We start from the raw sequence: 22,091 nt of genomic DNA, 5'->3' as shown, positions 1-22,091 counted from the left end.
GGCTGCAGTAAGCCCAGATTGCGCCACTGCACTCCAACCTGTGCGACACAGCTAGACCCTCTCTCAAAAACAAAGGTTCTTATTCTCCACAATGTGCAAGCACACAGTGGGCACCTCCTGAGACGCTGCACTTAGATGCCTCACTTGCCTCATCCTAGGCCCGGCCTTCTTACACAACCTGCCTGTGACCTCAGGCAAGTACCACTCCTTTCTCGGCCTCAGTTTGGTCACATAAAACAGAATCATGAAGCCAGGCATGGTGGCACGAGCCTGTAGTCCCAGCTATTCAGGAGGCTGAGGTAGGAGGATTGCTGGAAGCCCGGGCATTCAAGGCCGCAGTGAGCTACAACTGCACTATGGCACTGCAGCCTGGGAGATACAGCAAGACCCCATCTCTAAAAAAAATAAAATTTTAAAAAACAAATTAATTTAAAAAATTGAATCATGCCATATGATTCCATAGACCCTCCTAAATCTAAGCTGGGTTATTCTGTAGGGAGCATAACCGACCTCTGCAGCAAATCCCCGAAATGGGCACAGTGGCCCCAGCTTCCTGCCATCGATAACCTGTCAGTCACCACGTTGTCAGTGACCACGTTCCAGGCAGAATACACATTATACAACCACCTGATGCCATTATGTTCTGGGCTCCTTGTTAAATGCTTGGCCTCTACTTGATCATGGCCTCATTTTACAAATATGGAGCCTGAGGTCCACAGAGATTAAGCAACTTGCTTAAGGTCCCTGTTGGGAAGTGCTTAGCTGAGATTCAAACCAGCATCTGTCTGGTTCTTAATCCCCACATTCCATGGCATCAGCCACAGATAACAGAAAACCCACCAGGGCTGGGGAAATGCCATCAGCTCTTTGCACCTCCCACATTTTCTAGCATATAATGCCGGGGCTAATGTGAAGGCAGGCTGGTGGACAGCCGGGAGCAGGTAGGCAGGGATGGGGAAGTCCGTGTGGGCACTAAGCATTCCACAGATGAACCAGCCTCCAGCCCGGCCAGCTGCCCACCACTGTGGTTACAATGCCCTCATCGCCATCAGCACACCACAGCCACCGCTGTGCCATTTTTAAATCATTACACAGATGCAAAGCATTTTCACAGGCATTGCTGCAGTATCACATGCCAACTTTATTAAAGTATAGCAGGGACTTCTTCCCCCTTTCTCAGAAAAGGAAAGTGGGGTTTCCAGAGGATAAGTGGCTTCCCAACACGCACACAGGAACACAATGTTTGAGATGAACTTGGAGCCCACATCCTCTGCCTCCTAGTCCAAGCTTGGGTCTACTCCTCCATGCTCACGACTTTCCAGTTCAACCAATTGATGGGCCTTTGGGACAATGATGACCATTTCTGAGAGTTTACTTGGTACCAGGTGTTGTACTCTGCATTTCACACATTATCCCATTTAACTGTCCTGACATTCCTATCAACTAAGTATTGCTACTGTTTTCATTTCACAAAGACAGCAGCTCAGAAAAGTAGGGTATCATGCCCAAGGTCACCAGGCCAGGAAGGGGCAGAGCTGGCATCCAAACAGAGTTCAGACTGGCTCCAGAGCCTGGGGCCTAAACCTCATGCTGCACAGCTCTGTCGGGGAGACTCTGTCACAGGCAGTCAGTGGAGGGGACAGGAGGTAGACACATCAAATAGTGTGTGCATCTGGCAGATTATGGCAAGATTACGATAATGGAGGACAAACAAAGCTCTTAGGGAGCCCACAAGAGGGAGGTTGTTACAAACGTCCAGGCAGAAGGCCAGGAGTCTGTGCAGAGGACACGGAAACAGGGGAGTGGCAGATATGAGGGAGGTGGCCTTGTGAGACCTTGGTCAAGTGCCTTGCTCTCTCCAGACCTCAATTTACCAAGCTGTTAAGAAAAGTCCTTGGAATATCTCCAGAATCCCCACCATCCCTGAAGACTCCTGGGCCCTGGGAAAATAAGCAATGCCCGGTGACAGCCTGGCTATGAGCCCTGGGGACTCTGAAGTGTCCTTGGCTGTCCTGGCACAGCTCAACTGCTGGGAAACAGGCTTGCAGAAGCAGAGGGCTTGGCTGGCATGCCTGGGCACCAGTGAAGTGTGGGTTCTGAAAGGGCCACATTCCGCCCATTGTCAACCTCTCCACGGTTCTGCTGGAGCAAGCACCACCCAGCCTGGATGCAGACCAGAAACCGAGGTCACTCCCAGTGTCCAGTGGACTGCCACTCCAGGATCCGCCTGACCTACCAGCCCTGTCCAGAGCCCTACCTACACGTAAATTAAGTCCCTTTGATGTCACACACCCCCAAAGCCCTTCCCTCACATTTCCCTAAGGCTAGCCACTGGGATATAGACACAAGGGGTCCTATAGGAGGCCTTAAGGAAAATGACCACCCCACCCCAAGGGACCTGTGCAAAACAGAGGCTGCCCATGCCAAGCCAATGAAGACCCTTGGCTAGGGAAAGGAAGATGGTCCATTAGGGCCGGCCCGCAGCTCTCACTCTGGAAGGTGGAAGGGGCTCTCGGACTTGCTAAGAAAACTCAGCCCAAGTCTCCACACTCACAGCTGCCCCATCAAACCACATGCCTGGCATGCTCCTATTCAATAACCTCCCACGGTTCCTCCCACTCACTAGGCCAAGCCCCTTACCTGCCTGCCTGCATGGGTCACTGTGAGCAGAGGCCTTGGTTTACTAGGTGTGCTATATGCCAGGGCCTTGCTAAGTGCTTTATTTTTTTGTTTGTTTATTTTTTTGAGACAGAATTTCACTCTTGTTGCCCAGGCTGGAGTGCAATGGCACAATCTCGGCTCACCACAAGCAACCTCCACCTCCCAGGTACAAATGATTCTCCTGCCCCAGCCTCCTGAGTAGCTGGGATTATAGGTGTGTGCCACCGTGCCTGGCTAATTTTGTATTTTTAGTAGAGACGGGGTTTCTCCATATTGGTCAGGCTGGTCTCGAACTCCCGACCTCAGGTGATCCACCAGCCTCAGCCTCCCAAAGTGCTGGGATTACAGGCATGAGTCACCGCACCTGGCACTAAGTGCTTTATGGACATTTCCTCATTCAACCTCACAGTAACCCTGTGAGGCAGGTACTATCACTGGCCCATTTCTACAGATGAGAAAATTGAGGCTCAGAGAGGTTATGTTACTCGTCCACAATCTCACAGCCAAGCAGCAGGCAAGGATTCATGCCCATGCCTGCCTGACCCCAAGCCCAGATTCTTAACCACTGTGCCATGTGGCCTCCTCAAATGCTCCCTGCCACCCTCAGAACCCTGGGGCCACCTCAACCCTTCTCCATACAGGAGGGGAAACCAAGGCAAAGAGCTCTGTTGGTAGCAGAGCCAGGATAAGGCCTGAACCTCCACCCCACCCTTCCGCCCCCAACCTTGCCTACCCCAGAAGGAACTCCCTGTCAGGAGGCATGCCAGGCAGAAAGGCTAGGACCATCACAGTGACAATGAGGCTTCAGAATCTGCCTTTTTCCTCGTCCAAAAGGAAGAGAAAAGCAGAGGGAGGTTTGCAGAGAGAGAGAAGGACATGAAGGGACCAGGCAACATTTGTTCTTACAGAACAGACTCCTAGCATTGGGGCCCCTCACACAACCCCTGTTGCTGTTCCTGACAGCAACAGGAACATGCAGGACCCAGCACCCATGTGCACCATGCCCCTCCCCTACCAGCATAGGCCCCACCCCAGCACAGCTGACCCCAAATCTTCATTGCTCTTCCCAAACCTGCTTGTCCCACAGCCTTCTCTGTCTTGGTAAATAGCAATACTGTCCAACTGTCCTTCCAGTTCCTCAAGCCAGAAACCTTGCGGTCAACACTCTATTCTCACAGGCCACATCTAATCCATCAGCAAATCCCATCAGCTCATCCTGCAAAATAAATCCAGAACCAACCCCTGGTTGCTCCCCCGCCGTCCCCACCCACCACTGACTCGCCCAACCTCTCTCGTGGCAAGACTGCAGCAGCCTCCCAGCTAGTCATCCTGCGTCCACCCTCACCCCCAGCAGTCTCTCTAAAACGTGTACCCAAACCAGTCAGTCCTCACATCGGGCCCGCCAGCAGCTTCCCCTCCACTCAGACTCAAACAACAAAGTCCTCCCCATGGCCAAGAGGCCCTACCTGTCTCCACATGCCCTCTGGCCCCTCTCCTCCACCATCCTCTCATTCTTTCAGCCCTGCCTCTGGCCACCCATGCCCTCCAGTTCCAGCGCCTTTGCCCTGCAGCTCCCTCTGCCTGGAAAATTCTTCCCTCAATTTCCGGTGGGCCGCCCTCCCGGAGTCTACTGCCCCTCACCAGGGACCATCCTGACCACCTGACATGGCTGGGTCACTCCCCCAAATCACACTCTTGACCCACAAGCCAGTTTTATTTTTCTTCCAGGCACATCTCACCACCTGACAGTGAGCTTTTTGGGCTGTTCATTGCATCCCACCACTCAAATGTCAGCCCCACGTCCAAAACAGGGTCTCCATGTGTTTTGTTCACTGCTGCATCCCAGTTCTAGAAAAGAGCCTGGACCAAAGTAGATGTTTAATACAAATATACTGAATGAGGGACTATTGTCTCCCTCATCTGAACACATAACTTTAGGCTTACACAGCCCCTACAGACCAGGGGCTAGAGGCTGATACAAGACTCAACCTGGGCCAGCTAAAACCCTGAGGGTTTTCGCCTGGCCAGTTCCCAGCCAAATTCCCAGTCCTGTTCTAGTCCAAATGACTGCTTGGACCAATGGATGACAAGACTTTACGTTTGTCCCTGTCCGGTGCCTTTTCCTCTCCTTTTGGCCATGAGGGAGAACTTCTGAGTCCTGACAGTTGGGCTGCCAGAGGGAATGTGGACTGGACCGCCGCCACCCACCTTCACGGCCTTTCCAGCATCCATCCAAGGCTGCCTACCCCATGCTCCCAGCAAGAGGAGGCAGAGGAGGGAGGCTGGTGCTACGCTTGCCCTTTTCCCGTGGTCAGCAGGAGGACTGTCAGAAGGAAGCTTTGTTCTCAGAATGAAGAGCACGAAGCCCAGTGCCAGGCGGAAGCGGGCACAGAGGCAGCTGTCCCATCAGATAGTTTAAGGAAAGACAAAACAACAACAACAAAAAATGGGATGGAGAATGTTTGAGGGGTAATTTGCACACTCAACCGGTTTCATGCCTCCGGGGTGGCTGTGATGATGGTTCATTTTTCCAGGCTCTAACTAGGTCGTCATAGACAATCAGATGATTGTCCAGCTAGGTGATCTGCCACTGGCCCTGCAGAGGGAGGTGGAGATGGAAGAGTGTGGCCTTGCCTGGCATTGGAAGACCTGGGGTCCCAGCCCAGCTTTCCACCCACTCATGTGACATTAGGAGAATGTCTTCCCTCTATGTACCTCAGTTTACCCGGCTGTAAATGGCTTGTTCATGCCTGCACTTGATGTTTCAGCCTGCCTGCCACAGGACCACATAGCAGGAGAGCCCCTCAGCCTGTGGCCAGGTCACTGGGCCACCCAGGCCAGGCTTTCCCCGTGGGGCCTGATACCAGGGGCACAGCACTTGCCCACTTTGAGCCAGGCTTTCAGTCTGCCTCCTCTCCTGACCTGTTCCCTAATGTGAATGTGAAACTCCTCTGGGCCTGGCTAGGGTGGGGCCAGGACTGGCAGCCCTCACCCCACCCAGACACTGGCACCTGCCCCAATCCACTCTGTGTTATCCTCTCCAAGGATAGCTCACATTGCACTCAGCCACGACAACTGGGGAAGCCCAGAACATTGGCACAGGGGGCAAAAGAGTAGCCCAGAGAGAGAAAGGGGCATGGTTAATGTTGCCCAGCACAACAGCCACCCAAGGCTCCTCCCTACCAGCCCTGGGCTCCATGCACTAAGACAGTCCTTAAAGAGTGGTCTATAGACCCCCTGGTCTGAATGTTCTCAGGATGGGGAGGCTACACCCTAGAATGAAAGAATCAGAGCAGGAGGCAGCGGGTGGGGGCAGCAATCTGCATGCATTTTTGCAAGCTTCCCAGGTTTTTCCTGTAGCCAGAACAATTGCAACCTCTCAGCTAAGACCTCTTCCAGGAGAAGACATCTTAGCAGGCCCCAGGGAATACTTAAGATTTCAATTGAAAGAGTTAAATAAACCTTGACTGGACAGACAGTTGGACAAGGGAGCTGTCGGATAAAACAACATACTCTAGGAGGAGAAAGCACAGAGAGGCCCAATGGAGAAGAAGCCCAGGCCAGTAAACATCTGAACTGGTCCACACCCCTCTTCACCCTGCTGGCCTCAGCACATAGAGGTCTGGACCTGATATCCTCTGAAGGCTGCTGAGCACAGTCCTCCCCTCCCTAAACTCCTCCAAGCCCACCATGAGAGTAAGACCTGGTGACAGCTGCAGGTGGATGCTCCTCTCCTTGGTTACACTGCAGGGTGGGGCCCGCCCTTTCAGGGACTGTTATCTGCAGCTTAAGAAGCCGCCTGGGTCAGTGGCTACGCAGGCAGAGCTTATCTTGGGGGAGGATTCGAGGGTCACAGAGCAGGCTGACCCAGAGGCCTCTAGCAAATGGAACCTTCACAGCTGGAGGGATAGACCATGGCCACACCTGCTTTCACACAGGAAGCACTTGTTATGCTCCTACTGGGGAAACCGTCCTGAGCCTAAGCATGATGCTCCAATGCTTCCATGCTTCAAGGGACGCAAAGGTGATTCAGCCCACAGCCCCTACACCTGCTGCCTTAGAAGAGCCCACAAAGGAACAATGTAGGAGAGAAAGTGGTTCATGGCTTAAGGACAGGGTTGCAAACTCAGATGCCTCCAGTGACCAGAAAGATCATGTAAGCATATGAAATGGCTGGCTGGGGATGGGGTGAAGTGTACATGCCTCACCTCCAGCAATGACCCCTGGAGAATGTAGGCTCAAGGTTTTCCTATCTTCCAATTTTTGAAATAAAGCCAGAAGTCTGAGTTTTTATGTAAAACCTCTGGTTGGCAACCAGCTCAATATTTGGCATGGACCAAACAAAATCTGCCCATAGGGCAAATGTGACCTGCCAGTTTGTGACCTCTGTTTTCTTAAAAGGGACAGAGAACACACTGTGGAGCTCAGTAGAGGCCAACTTCCCTGCAGCTGAGGTACCTTGGAAGGCTTCCTGGAAGAGAAGGCATTGGTGCTGGGCTGCAAGGATGGAGAAGGCTCTTCTGGGGAAGGAATCCTGGATAGGGAGTGAGGTGTACCTCTAGAACTTCAGAGGCCATAGGCAGGAACATCCTGTCCCTACAACCTGGCAGGCTGGACCAAGAGCCCAAGTCATCTAGACTCCTGTGTTTCCTCCCCAAAAAGGAGGCATGAAGCAGGCATAGAGGTATCAGTTTAGTGCTGTCCCCAGGTAGCGGGAGGAGGGGCCGCCAGCCCAGCAAACCTCTGGACTAAACTAAATCAATTGGTGGCAGAATAGCAAGGGTCCAATTTCATCCCTGGAGCTTGAGGAACAGGTCAGCTAACGACAGCTCCGTGGGGGGAAGGGAGAGAAAGAGACAATGGAGGGACAAAAGGAGGTTGAGAATCGTGCCCTGCCTGGCCAGACCCGGCTGGTTAGATAACCCTGCCTCAGGACAAAGCCAGGGAGGGCCTGGGTTAGGGAGTCCCAGAATGCAGAAAGGGTTTCCCCTACCTCCCCTGCCCACCCCTGCTCTCTAAGCTGGGCCTGCAGCTCCTAGAAAGCCCAACACAGAGTGCGGAGCCAGGGGTGGAGACTAAGACCCCAGGATCAGGCACTTACAAGATCACTCAGCAAATTCATAGCAGAGCTAGAACTACCAACAGCAAACTTTTACCAAATGATTACTTTGTACCAAGCACGAGATAAGTCCTTTACAAACATTAACTTACCTAAAAGTCTAACTATAACACCATGAGATAAATACTGTTATTGCCATTTTACTGAGGAAGCACAGACAAAGTAACTTACCCAATGTCACACAGCTCCTAAGTGGAGGAGCCAGCTCAGAAGCCAACAGCCCGTCTCCAAGACCACACCCTGACCCAGGATGCTACACTGCCACCAGGCTACTTTCTACTTGCACCACGCTGCCACCATTTCTCAAGCCCGCAGTGCACACGGCCCCCTGTCAGCACTCCACAGGGACACCCAGCCTTCTGATGATCTGATGAAACCAACAAACTCTTTCTTCAGAAAAAGAAAACACAGAAATGCCTACAACTCACTGCACCTTCGGGGGCTCATGGACCCCTGCACTGGTGGGAATGGACAGGTCACGATCACAGGATACTCAAGAGACAGGAGGTAGCAGAGGGAGCCGACTCCCTCAGGTCCCCTGGGCCTCCTCATATCAGCTTTCATCCACAGGCGTGGGCGTGGATCGGTGCTCAGGGCCTCGTCATCCCTTTGGGGCCGGGAGAACAGAATGAATCACGGCACACAATGGCCTGCACCTCTGTATCCACTGGGTGTGACTCACAGCTCCCAGCTGCTGGGCAGACGGTGCACAGCTGGGCCTGGCATCTGGATGAGGGTGGCATTACCAGGTGTACCATCTCAGCCTTCTCCCCACCAGTGGGCTCATCTTGCCCAAGACCAGACCTGGCCTTACCCTATCCCCAGCAGCAATGAGCATTTTGAAGGGAACCCCTCATCAGTGACCGCCCAGCCCCCATGCCAGCCAGGTCCCAGGAGGTGGTAAGTCAAGATGGACAGCCTCTTGCAACACATGGGAAGATCCAAGACCTCGGCTGCCTCACTGTGTGACCTCAAGCAGGCCCCCCACCTCTCAGCCTCCATTTCACCAACTATAAAGTGAGGAGACTACTTGATCGAGTCCTTCCCAGCTCCAAAGCCCTGAATCTATAAAAACAGCACCTAATGGCCGGGCGTGGTGGCTCATGCCTGCAATCCCAGCACTTTGGGAGGCCAAAGCAGGCAGATCACCTGAGGTCAGGAGTTCGAGACCAGCCTGGTCAATATGGTGAAACCCCGTCTCTACTAAAAATACAAAAAAAATTTAGCTGGGTGTGGTGGCACACACCAGTAATCCCAGCTATTCGGGAGGCCGAGGCAGGAGAATCGCTTGAACCCGGGAGATGGAGGCTGCAGTGAGCCAAGATCGCGCCACTGCACTCCAGCCTGGGCGACAGAGCAGACTCTGTCTCAAAAAAATATAAAAATTAAAAAAAACAAAAAAACAGCATCTGACAAGCTTCACAGAGTGCTGGGATCCTGCCTTCAGAAAGTTACACAAACATCCTTCAGAGAAACAAAAGTCAAACTTAAAGCCTGTATTTTTTTTTCTAAGGATATCAAGAAGCCCTTTTTAACTTCCCTCATCCCACCTCCATTGTTCCAAATATCCTCTCAGGGCCCAGAAAATACATTTGGTTTCCGTCTGGGGTTTGGGCTTCTTGGTGCTCTTCCTCTTGGAAGTTGCCCCACCCCTTCTTGGCAGCGTCTTCACAAGGCACCTTCATCTCTACCCCCAGCACTGCTCTGGGCCACCCTGAGGGTGACAGCTACTCCGCCTGCCAAAGAAGGGGTGGGGTAGGGACAGGTTTTGGGAAACAAACCCCTTCCTGGTTGGAACTGAAACAATTCTGGATTCTGGCCTCAACAGTAATTCTGACCCCCTGTGTGGCCGTGGGTGAGTCCCTGCTCCACTAGGCCTCAATCCCCTAAATGTGAAGTGAAGGGGTTCCTGTGTCAGACAAAGGCTGCCCACCCTTGGGCTCCTGGGCAGCAGCTTGGGGACACTGAGGCACGAAAAGACAGCAGAGTGGACAGTGGGCTCTGATCTTGAATCTCGCATCCCCTCTTGTTAGAACCAAAGGAGATCTACTCTTTTTGCTGTTTGAGACAGGGTCTCACTATGTTGTCCAGGCTGGTCTTGAACTCCTGGGCTTAAGCAACCCTCCTACCTCAGCCTCCCGAGTAGCTGGGATTTCTGGCACGTGCCACCATGCCCAGTTAGAGATCCACTTTCATCTCTCTGATTTGTTCTTTTGCCCTAGCAGTGGAACCTTGAACTCACCACTGAATCTCTGAGCCTCAGACAGCCCATCCACAAAACAGGAGAACAACAATGTCTGCAGTGGAAGCCCCAGCTTGGAGGCTGGAGCCCTAACCACCCCAACACAATCCCATCCACCTTCCTCCAAAGCATAATTCACTCATTTGACAAAATATATATTTGGGGACATCTTTAGAAAATCACCGTAAGTTGTGCCTATGATACAAACACTCCATGACAATCCCCTACTGCTCTCCTTCCAATGAGATCATGCCTTTAAGCACTCTATATATCTCCACAGAATTCTTAGATCTATCCTTTTATAGCTGTGTGGCCTCAGTATTTTCATCTATTAAGTGGGGACAGTAATAGTGATGATAGTGCCTACCTATAGGATTGTCCTGGGGATTGCTTCTGATGAGGTGACATGGAAGTGCCCAGCAAGCATTTATAAGCTGTCAATAAACGTGAGCAGCAATTATGATCATCATCATTAAAATTATTAAGGCCGGGCACGGTGGCTCATGCCTGTAATCCCAGCACTTTGGGAGGCCGAGGCGGGCAGATCACTCGAGGTCAGGAGTTCGAGAACAGCCTGACCAAAGTGATGAAACCCCGTCTCTACTAAAAATACAAAAATTAGCCGGGCGTGGTAGCAGGTGCCTGTAATCCCAGCTACTCAAGAGGCTGAGACAGAAGAATTGCTTGAACCCGGGAGGCAGAGGTTGCAGTGAGCCCAGATCGTGCCATTGCACTCTAGCCTGGGCAACAAAAGTGAAATTCCATCACACAAAAAAATAAAAAATAAAAAAATAAAATTATTAGGCCAGGTGCAGTGGCTCACGCCTGTAATCCCAACACTTTGGGAGGCCGAGGCAGGTGGATCATGAGGTCAGGAGTTCAAGACCAGCCTGGCCAATATGGCAAAATGCTGTCTCTAGTAAAAATACAAAAATTAGCTGGGCGTGGTGGCGTGTGCCTGTAGTCCCGGCTACTCGGGAGGCTGAGACAGAAGAATCACTTGAACCCAGTAGGCAGAGGTTGCAGTGAGCTGAGATCGCGCCACTGCACTCTAGACTGAGTCACAGAGTAAGACTCCGTCTCAAAAAAAAAAAAAAATTATTGAGGCCGGGCGCGGTAGCTCACGCCTGTAATCCCAGCACTTTGGGAGGCCAAGGTAGGTGGATCACTTGAGGTCGGGAGTTCGAGACCAGCCTGGCCAACATGGTGAAACCCCGTCTCTACTAAAAATACAAAAATTAGCCAGGTGTGGTGGCACACATCTGTAATCTCAGCTACTCGGGAGGCTGAGGCAGGAGAATCGCTTGAACCTGAGAGGCGGAGGTTGTAGTGAGCCAAGATCACTGCATTCCAGCCTGGGCAACAGAGTGAGACTCTGAAAAAAAAAGGAAAGAAGAAAGAAAGAAAAGAAAAGAAAAGAAAGAAAGAAAGAGAAAGGAAAAGAAAAGAAAAGAAAAGAAAAGAAGAGAAAGAAAGAAAGAAAAAGAAATTATTGAGATGCTGACCGGGTGCGGTGGCTCATGCCTGTAATCCCAACACTTTGGGAGGCCAAGGTGGGAGGGTCGCTTGAGTTCAGTTGGATTCCAGCCTGCACAACATGGTAAAACCCCATCTCTACAAAAAATACACACAAATAAATAGCTGAGCGTGGTGGTGCACACCTATAGTCCCAGCTACTCAGGAGGCTGAAGTGGGAGGATCCTTTGAACCTGGGAGGCAGAGGTTGCCGTGAGCCAAGATCGCACCACTGCATTCCAGTCTCAGTGACAGAGTGAGACCCCGTCTCAAAAAAAAAGGAAAAAAATTATTGAGATGCTTAAAACCACTGGATTGATAGCAGTTAAGGCCACTCAGCCCCCTCAGACTACATATGGCCATTGTAATCGCATATGTGTGCACCCACACCACACACACGTGTGCATATACACACCTAAGCACACTATACTTTTTTTTTGAGATGGAGTCTTGCTCTGTTGCCCAGGCTGGAGTGCAGTGGCAGAATCACGGCTCACTGCAACCTCCACCTCCCGGTTTCAAGCGATTCTCCTGTCTCAGCTTCCCAAGTAGCTGGGATTACAGGCACCCATCACCACGCCCAGGTAATTTTTGTATTTCAGTAGAGATGGGGTTTCACCATGTTGGCCAGGCTGGTCTCAAACTCCTGACCTCAGGTGATCCACCCGTTTTGGCCTCCCAAAGTGCTGAGATTACAGGCATGAGCCACCACAACCAGCCCTAAGCACACTATTCTTTAAGGCAGAGCCCATGCTCTCTGCCCAACCCCTGCCCTGGCCCCAGCCCCAGAAGAGAGCTGCCATGTCTCTGGCACCCATGCTTGCCACCCATAAAATCTCCCCTGCTCTTCCAGCTCCCTAATCCTGCCTTCCTCATGTTGCCCCAGCACTGGCTCCTATAATCATGTTGGGGTTCTGTTGTATCCCATCATTGTGTCACGAGATTGTTTCCTGGGGGATAGGGAGCTGTTACAAGATGGGGGCTCCTTGAAAACAGGGTGGTGAGAACCTGGGCTTTACTCTGGGTCCCCCACATCAGCTGGGTGACTGAATATGCTGAAAACAAGAGAGCCCAAGGAAACAGGCATCAGTTTTTTTTTTTAATGATCTATCCTAGTATTTCTTAAAATTCAGCACACGGCCAGGTGCGGTGGCTCATGCCTGCAATCCCAGCACTTTGGGAGGTCGAGGTGGGCAGATCACCTGAGGTCAGGAGTTCGAGACCAGCCTGGCCAACATGGTGGAACCCTGTCTCTATTAAAAATACAAAAATTAGCTGGGCATGGTGGCAGGCATCTGTAATCCCAGCTACTTGGGAGGCTGAGATGGGAGAATCACTTGAACCTGGGAGGCAGAGGTTGCAGTGAGCCGAGATCACACCATTGCACTCCAGCCTGGGCAGCAAGAACAAAACTTTGCCTCAAAAAAAAAAAAAAAAAAAAAATTCAGCATGCATTAGAATCAGTGGGAAGGTTCTTAAAACAGATTGCTGAATCCCACCCTCCAGGGTATCTAATTCAGCAGGTCCAGTATAGAGCTAGATAATCTGCACTTCTAACAAGTTCCCAGGTAACGCTGATGCTACTGATCCAGAACCCAACTTTCAGAACCACTGACTTAGCCTGCAGGTGGATCAGGGAGAGCTTCCATGAATAGATGGTGCTTACACTCACAGAAGCATTAGCAGGAGTTGCCCGGGCATAAGGAGAGGGGGAGGGAATGAATGCAGGCAGAGGATGCAGCATGAGTAAAGGCCCTGCTATGACAACACTCATTTCTCCTCAACTGGCCTCTGCCTGGGCAGGTCATACTTGCAAGGCTGGTGGTGTAAACCAGAGGTGGCTGCCGTGCAGCGATGACTATAGCAAAGCTCCACCTAATGCCACCCTGGGACCTGCCCAGACAGGCCGATCCCTTGGACAGCCTAGGATGATAAAAATCCAAGCCCTCCCTCGTAGAGCCAGACCTCAGGTCTGAACGAGGCCAGAATCCCCACCACTTCTTCATCACATGAGCTCCAGGATTCTGCTTCCACCTCCAGAAACAGGGAGCTCGCTCCCTGCAGACACAATCCCTTCCATCTTGGCTTGCTCTAATTTTTTTTTTAAGTCTCCTCATTACACTGAGTTGAAGTCAGCCTCTCCTGGCCCATCTACCCATTGGATTTGCCCTCCAGCACCTCACACAACAAGTCTACCTCCTCTGGCCAGAGCAACCCCTCAGAAAGCAGCGGGCCCTGACTGTAATCCCCTGGGACTAAACTTCTCCAGGCTGGCCACCTACCTCTCTAAGCCTTGCTTGCTACATCTGCTAAAAGGGAATAATAATAGTGCCTATCTCTCATTGCTGTTGTGAGGATTAAATGAGCTCCTTAGTTAATAATATCAACTACAATAATAACGATAATTCACATAGATTGGGCTCACAGTGTGTTATCTTTCTAAATCCTGTCAGATGGGGACAATTATCATCCCCTTTGTACAGAGGAAGAGCTAAACAGCTTGCCCAAGGTCTCACACATAGGAAGCAGCCCAGCAGGGACCTGAACACAGGCCACCTGGCTCCAGAGCCTGGCTCTCAACCTTTGCTCTGTCTGGATCTTCTAGTCACCTGCCCCAAGACCAAGCCCATGTCACCTGTCTCTGCCGCCATCCTCTCCCCCTTCCCAGGCAAAGTGAGACTGGGTGGGAGGCCTCAAAAAGCTCCAGCCCATGCAGTCTGGGGTACGGGTCCCTGGTTACGAGGACAGCCACAGGGCCGCCAGCCCAGTGGGACCTTCTCAGCCAGCCCAATTTATCTGGTGTAATCTTTAGACATCCTTCAACATGGTCACCAGGGAGGAGATTGAGCCCATGGAACTTGAGCACCTTAGGCTTGATGACAGGAAGGAAGAAGAAAAACAGAGGCATAACAAAGAAAAGAAATCCTGTCCAGCTTCCTAGATGAAACCAGATGTTCCCACATGCCATGCAAATTGCTCTATCTCTCCAGGCCTCAGTTTCCTCATCTGCACATGCCATCTCAGGCCATTAGGCAGAAAGTTCAGAAACTCAAATTCCAGGGATTCTTTCTCTCATCTCTAAAAGGACAGATCCCCTCTAGCTACAAACAATAATTATAACAACTGTTATCTTTGAACAGCTTCTACTTACTGCACACTTACTATGTCAAAGCACTGATTTCCTTAACCTCCCTAACAAAACAGAACTATTATTATCCCCATTGTGAAGTTGAGGAAACTGATGTCCAAGGAAATTTAGGTAATTTACCCTAGATCATGCAGCTAATAGTAGCAGAATGGTGATTTGAACCCAGGACTTTTGATTCCACTCTACAACACTGCCCACCCCCATTGGAAAGCGGTCATGTGCAGCCCCTGCCTCCAGAGTACAGAGCCTAGAGGAGATAAGACTTGTCTTTAGGAAGCTAGAGTTCAAAGCTAAGAGCTGAAGGGCCCATGAGAGGTCCAGGTAACAGGTTCTACACATGTAAAGGAGGGAGCAGGCAATGCCAGCTCTGGAGAATTAGGGATGGCTACATGGAAGAGGTGACCCTGGAGCTGTGTACTGGTAGGGAGGATTTTAGGGTGAGCAAGGGGAAGTGACTGGAGTGCAGCATTTTCACCATGAGCAGATTTGTAGAGGTAGGAGGGGCCAGGAGCACAGCCAGAGAGAGGGAAAGAGGCCAGTTCTGCTTGAGGGTTGAGGGGGAGTGGGAGAGGGGGCCCTGCAGTCACACAGCAGGCACTTCCCATACATTGCCCTCAAATAAACAAATGCTCATTCGTCATGCACATTTTAAAATTAGATTAATCCAATCTGTATTCAAGAAATAAGGTGAGTAGAAATAAAAGGGCCAGGAGGCAACTTAGCACAAACTCTCCTCCATCTAGATAAGGATTTTGATGGCAAATTGGCTTTAGCCCTGAGGCCGCAGGGTCCAGGACCGCTGCCCCCAAACATCCACCTCTTCCACTGAGCTCCACACCTCCAAGACAGAAGCTGTGAGGCAGAGCTTTGTAAGAGCCCCACAGACAGAGAAAGCAACTTTGCTGGTGACCCCCAAACCAAGAGAGCCTCCTTTAACCTCCACTGCAGGGAAGGAGGGGAACAACCCCTGCCCGCGTCTTCACTTTCAAATCCACAAACTCACCAGCCCTTTTGCCCTAAGCCCTACTGATTCAGCCTGATTCATGATTTAGCCTTATTTCTTCACAGGTGAGGAAAAAGAGACTGACCCCATTTCACAGATGAGGAATGGAAGCAGAGGGTTCAAATCCTCTGTGAAAGCACAGTCCTTAGCCCAGCTCTGGCCACTGCTCCAGACATCCCCAAGGAGCCCCTTGACAGTCAGCTGGGCTGAGTGTATTCCAAACGGCAAGGACTCTCCCAGTGGAGCTCTGCAGGCCAGGCCATATGGAACTCCCCAGGACGTGCAGGAAGGGCAGCTCCAAAGCTATGAGAAAACAGAGGGTGGAGGTGGGCCAGGCACCATCCAAATGCTGAGATTCTTGGGTGAAAAGGGAACTGAGAGTGGCCACCCAGGCCTGCCCCTGCTGATGCATCCTCCTGCCGCCTCTGCAGCTCTCCAGGCTCTTTGCATACCTTCAGCCATGCTGTTCTCGCCTTCTTTCTGGGCAGCTTACTTCCGGACTAGCTTCCTTGGAGCTGTCACCCTTGTTGCTTTCTCCATCTTCAGGAACCCTGAAGGACAAGACTATGCCCCCTACCTGTAGAGGGCCTTTCAGGGATTTGAAAGCAGAAATATTGCCCCTTAAGGGTTATTCCCCAAACCTTAAGACCACCTGTGACGACCCCAAATGCCAAGACAGCTACAAAGTCCTGCAGCTTCCCCCTCCTTCCCTGTCAGTCCACTGCCTGAGTCAGCCTGTGGTCAGCTTTCTGCAGGACCATGATGAGCACAATCTCTGGCCTGGTCTTAACTCTGCCAGTCTTGCTCCCATCTTTGGTCAAAAGACCCCTGAGAAGCAACACAGTAAGGCAAAAATAGTTCAGGCCTGGGTTCAAATTCCAGCTCTATAAGTGACTCCACCCCTCTGAGCCTCTATTTCCTCATCTGAAAATGGGGCAGGGATAGGGGACCAGCAGCAGCAGCTACTTTGCAGAGTATTGTGATATTTCAATGGGGTGTCTGTAAAGAGCCTGGCATGGTGCCTGACACAAGGCACAGGAACAGGCATCGAGTCAATGAGCTACTTACAACCCTCTGTCCTCTCTATAGGCTACAGAATAAAATCCAAACTCCTGAGCAGGGCACTGCAGGCTCCCCGTGACCTAATCTTGTCTCCTATTGTCCCATTTCCCGCAGTCTGCACCCTCGAAAACACTTCCTCCTCCAGGAGGCCTTGCTGACATTAATAAGCAGAAAGCGTTTCCTTCCACTGACCTTCCAAAACCCATCTATAACTGATCAGATCCTGCCCCATAGCCATCATTTGAATCCTTGTCTTCTGTCCCCCATCAGAACAGCCTCTCCTGAATCCAGCAGGACTGTACCCCATTTCATGTCCCCTGTCACCCTCAGCCACAGACATTTTCCATACACATTTCACAAATTACCCTAATGTTCCATTTCAAGTAAAGAATGTCCAAGTCCTCCAAACAGTCCAGATATTTCAAGCCATACTCAAATCCAAATTCCAGGCCAGTAGAAGTCGGACCAGCCTCCAGAGACTTGCAGGCCTGGCTTTGGTCCCAAAGCATGGAAGGGCGGCCAAAGCACAGCCAAGCAGGTCCAAAGCCCAGGGCAGAGAGAGCTCTGGGCTGCCTAGACCAGAGCCCATTTGTGAGTTCGTCAGATGCCAACCCCCAGCCTATGATCTTAAATTCTTGACCACATCCTCAACTTGTGATTACAAAACTGTTCCTCGCATACCTCCTTGCGACAGGAGGCTCACTATCCATGTTCTCTTGCTTGCTGGGGCCCTCCCTTTACTTGTTGATTCCCCCAGAGGCCTTTCCTCTTGCTCTGACCACAATGACAAGGACAGTCTGACCATATGATGAGTCAGCCTTCCAACTCCTCCATTCAATGCCCTGCTTTTCTGAGTCCCCTCAATGTCCAGCAAAGCAATGGAATTTCCACATTTATTCCTACAAGCTGAACTATCAGCCCAGGAGGGCCCCCTATTTCCAGGGCCCTCAAAAAGCCTACAAACCCTGCAAAACCCAGACACAGTGCTGGAACACCCCTCGGAGCAGGCTGAAATGCACAAACTTTCCTTCCCCAAGAACTTCTCTCATTATCTACCCCCACCCACCACACTCTCTCTCAGCCCTAGATTTAAGATGTTGTTAATTAAATTGCAATTTGTTTTCCATTTTTAAAGTAATTACTCAAGGACCTCAATCAGAGCCTGATCAGTACTCATAAGATGTCACCCCCACCAAATGATTGGGCCAACCCAGGGTGTGAAAGCCAGCAGAAATCTAAGCCACTTCACCTATTCACTTGTGGGATATTTACTGAGGGCCTACAGGGTGCCCAATACTGAGCTAGCTAGGCTCAGGGACCTGTACACACATGCATTCTCCATTAGGGTTCTGCAATCCTGACACTATTACTATCCTCAAGGACTCTGGGCATCCAGACCCGTCTATTAGTTAGCAATGAGAACCCCTGCCATGGTCAAGTTACACAAGAACACCCTTGCCCTACCTCTGCCCCCTGCTGATCTGAAAGTAACCTGGTCTGAAAGAAAAGTAAAGCTGTGGCTGTCCCTGGGTGCTAGGGAGAGAGGCCTGTTGACAAAGCCACCAGCGGTCTCCAGTCAGAGCCAGGGAGACGGGCTTCTCCCTGCACCATCCGCACTGCCATAGACACAGCAGCCAGCAACAGCACTTGGACCATTACGGAGTTCCAGGCCCAGTCTCCAACTGACCTCCCTCCTGCTCCAGCTGCCCATGCTAACAACAGCCAGGGCACAAGACCTCACTTGGAACAAGTACCAGGCAGAAGAGAGCATTACCTGCGGGTGGGGAAAATGGGGAAGAGGACAGATGTCCCCATAATTTCAATTGAAAATGAAACTGTACAGGGCCAAAGTTGTAAAAAAAAAAAAAGGAGAAATAAACTGTGAGCTGTCACAGCAAGACACTGTAGAGATCTGTGGTTGAGACACAGGCTGAGAGAGGGAGGTAAAATCCAAGCTCCACCACTTTCTATCTGTGTGACCTTTACAACCCTGCGCCTCAGTTTGCCCTTCCGTAAAATGTGGTTAATAGTAATGCGGGAGAATTAAATGAGAGAATGTATGTAAAGCAATGAATTAGTCCAGCGCCCTAACACACAGTAAACGTGAAATGTACTTGTTGAATATAAGCATGACACCATTTACTGAAATACCACACACTCCTCTCATCCTCATTCTAGCAAATACCATTCTCCCCATTTTACAGGTGAAGAAACTGAGGCTAGGGGAAGGTAAGGAACCCACTCAAGGTCACACCGCTGGAAACTGACAAACAGCCAGGTCGCTCTGAAGAGACCTGGGGGCAAAACTGCCCGCAGGCCATTCTGAAAGCTCTCCTGGGTGGGGAGGGCAACAATGGGCGTTCAGGGGGTGGGGCTCTGTATTCCCTTAGCCTCGCAGGGCACACCGGGCTGCTCGAATCTGCAAAGAGCCAAGTGGCCAGTCCCCAGATTCCCGGCCGGTCCTAGAGCCCACCCGTCCCACCGGCGCCCCCTCCTCACCCCTGTCCCAGGGCGTTAAAGAGCTGCGTGCAAAGGGAGAACTTCTTGCTCCCGAGACCCTGAGGGAGGAGGGGAGTTAGAGAGCAGGCCGCTCAGAGCCCGCAGAAAACCGGTCCGGCTGCCTCAGCCTTCGCGAAGCCAGGACCCGGCCTCTAACCCCCTCCCTCGCTAGACAAAAGTTTCCCCTGTTTGGGAGCAGGGGAGGGGGAGGGGGCATTCCTCGTGAGTGACATTATCCGTGACCTACAGCTGCCGCACTGCCCTCGCCCGCGCCCCAGCCTGCCCCCGGCCCCGCGCGGCCCCCTACCCTTTGTCCTCCCACCCCCGCGCGCGGGGCCCGGCCGACTCCACCCGCCCGCCCGGCGCCCGCCCGCACCAAACTTGCGCCGGCGGCCGCTGGGGGCCCGGCGCGGCCTGCACGCCGGGCTCGGGCCCCACCGGCTGGGCGACAGGGGACTGGCAGGCCCGGGCCCTCTCGGCCTCTTACCTGCCACGGCTGGGGCGCCACTCGGGGGAAGGGGCGCTCCCGGCGAGGAGCGGGACGCCTGGGTCCCCCGGGCCGTGCGTGCGCCTCCGGGCTCCGGCCCGGGCCAGGGTTAACCCCTTCGCGGCCGCCTCCCGCCGCTCCCACCCCCGCTCCACGCCGCCGCCGCCTCCTCCCGCCCGCTCTCCTCCCCCTCCCGCTCCCTCCCGGTGCCCAGCCCCCAGTCCCGGCCCGGCGCTGCGCCGGGGCAGCTCGCAGCCTCCCCCTCGTCCCGCAGCGGGGAGGGGTCTCCCTGGAGACTGAAGGTTGGGGCGCGCTGCCTCGCCCCCTAGCCCAGAGGGGCGTACCCGTGCGCCGAGAGCCCCCAAGCCCGTCTCCCCTTACCTCCTCGGCCCAGCGCCTACCTCCCCGAATCGCGGCCGCTGGGAGCGGGGTTCGATCCCGTGATGCCGCGTGGGTGCCGGCCAGAGAAGAGCTCCGGAGGCCGGGGCGGCCGGCGGGCGTGCGGTGAGCGCCCCGGGGCGGGGGCCGGGGCGGGACCGAGCGCTGCTATCGGGGCTGGATTTCTCGACTTCCACCCGGATTCTCCCTCGGCCCTCCCGGCCGATTCGGTGCTGCTCGGCGACCACGTGACGCGGGCTGCCTTTGACCCCTATCTCCGAGCGGGTAGGGGGCGGGGGCCGGCGGGGGTGTCAGATGCAGGACCCACGAGGGCCGGGGCGGCTGCCCGGCGTCCCCGAGGCGGTGACCCCCGGGAAACAAAGCTCGGGGGGAAACCAACAAGTTATTCGGGGTCAGAGACGAAACAGCGCTGGGGGTCGGGAGAGGCGGCAGAGAGAATGTGGGAGACAAAGACCCGCGCCCGCGGCGGCTCCGAGGGCCCTGGGAACGCTCTGGCTGGGCTCGAGAGGGCCTCCAGGCTCTTCCACCGCTGGGCTTGTGACAGCTCTCCAGGACCTCCTGGGACAGCTCCCCAACCACCAGTGCTCTGCCAGAATGACCCCTCCTGGGCAGACCCTCCCTCCCCCAACACACACCTTTGCCCTGACTCTCGAAAACCCCTTTATCGTGATTATGTGGTTCATTTACTGGTTTCATTGTTTACTAGAATGTCATCTTTCCCAACAAGTTGTTCCCAGCAGAATCCTCTCTCCTGGCACAAAACAAGCAGATGAAGAGGTAAATGACCTTGTGCAAATCTCTTCTCCCGCTGAGCCTGCCCCCCACCCCTGTTATTCTAGCTATCCCAAGGACTCTGCAAATTAGGCAGGATGACAGTGGTTGTTCCCGTTAAACAGATGGGAACAATGAGGCTCAGAGAGATGAGATGATTTGGCAGGTTAATGAGAGCCTAGGCTGGCACTCGGATCGGCCTGCTCCCAGTGGAGGGCTTTCTGCCACCCATGAGCCAGCCTGTAAAATGAGCAGGGTGGGGTTGGATAAGTGAATCCCTTAAGGAGCTTGTAAGGATGCAGATCACCCGGCCCTGGAGATCCTGAGTCTGGGAAACAGTGGATTGGTGGATTCCTAAGGACCTTTAGAGGCTCAAGATTATCCAAATGGGCCGGGCGCGGTGGCTCACGCCTGTAATCCCAACACTTTGGGAGGCTGAGGCGGGCGGATCACGAGGTCAGGAGTTCAAGACCAGCCTGGCCAACATGGTGAAACCTTCTCTCTACTAAAAATACAAAAATTAGCTGGGGGTGGTGGCGCATGTCTGTAATCCCAGCTACTCAGGAGACTGAGGCAGGAGAAAATCGCTTGAACCCAGGAAGTGGAGGTTGCAGTGAGCCGAGATCGTGCCACTGCACCCCAGCCTGGGTGACAGAGCAAGACTCCGTATCAAAAAAAAAAAAAAAAAAAAAATTTAGAGTATCCAATTGTAGGAACAAAGCTCAAAAAGTATACAAGGCTGGGTGTGGTGGCTCATGCCTATAACCCCAACACTTTGGGAGGTTCAGGCGGGCGGATCACTTGAGGTCAGGAGTTGGAGACCAGCCTGGCTAACATGGTGAAACCCATCTCTACTAAAAATACAAAACAAACAAAAAAATTAGCTGGGCATGGTGGCAGGTGCCTGTAATCCCAGCTACTCAGGAGGCTGAAGCAAGAGAATCACTTGGACCCAGGAGGTGGAGGTTGCAGTGAGCCATGCCACTGCACTCCATCCTGGGTGACAGAGCAAGACTCTGTCTCAAAAAAAAAAAAAAAAAAAAAGGCTGGGTATGGTGGCTCACGCCTGTAACCCCAGCACTTTGGGAGGCCAAGGTGGTGGATCACAAGGTCAGGAGTTCAAGACTAGCCTGGCCAACATGGTGAAACCCTGTCTCTACTAAAAATACAAACATTAGCCGGGTG

General features: G+C 52.7%; 1 protein-coding gene across 23 annotated transcripts in view; it reads right to left on the bottom strand.

Moving 5' to 3' along the window:
- The window catches only part of NDST1 (N-deacetylase and N-sulfotransferase 1), a 73,504-nt gene extending 51,632 nt beyond the window's left edge, over positions 1-21,872 (bottom strand). For 4 of the 23 annotated variants that reach the window (XM_055112783.2, XM_034960795.3, XM_055112782.2 and 1 more), the window contains exon 1: positions 20,118-21,872. The gene's annotated coding sequence lies outside the window, so the exon portion shown is untranslated. Of the gene's footprint in view, positions 1-10,389; positions 11,398-16,140; positions 16,272-19,736; positions 19,889-20,117 lie in introns of those variants that run through there. The other 19 variants (XM_055112788.2, XM_055112786.2, XM_055112785.2 and 16 more) reach the window with 10 other exon arrangements.
- Positions 21,873-22,091: the final 219 nt, after the last annotated feature.

This window comes from Pan paniscus, chromosome 4 (genome assembly GCF_029289425.2).
Source record: "Pan paniscus chromosome 4, NHGRI_mPanPan1-v2.0_pri, whole genome shotgun sequence".
NCBI classification, from domain to species: domain Eukaryota; kingdom Metazoa; phylum Chordata; class Mammalia; order Primates; family Hominidae; genus Pan; species Pan paniscus.
The sequence above is the reverse complement of the archived record's forward strand: the minus strand, read 5'-3'. Positions and strand labels throughout refer to the sequence as shown.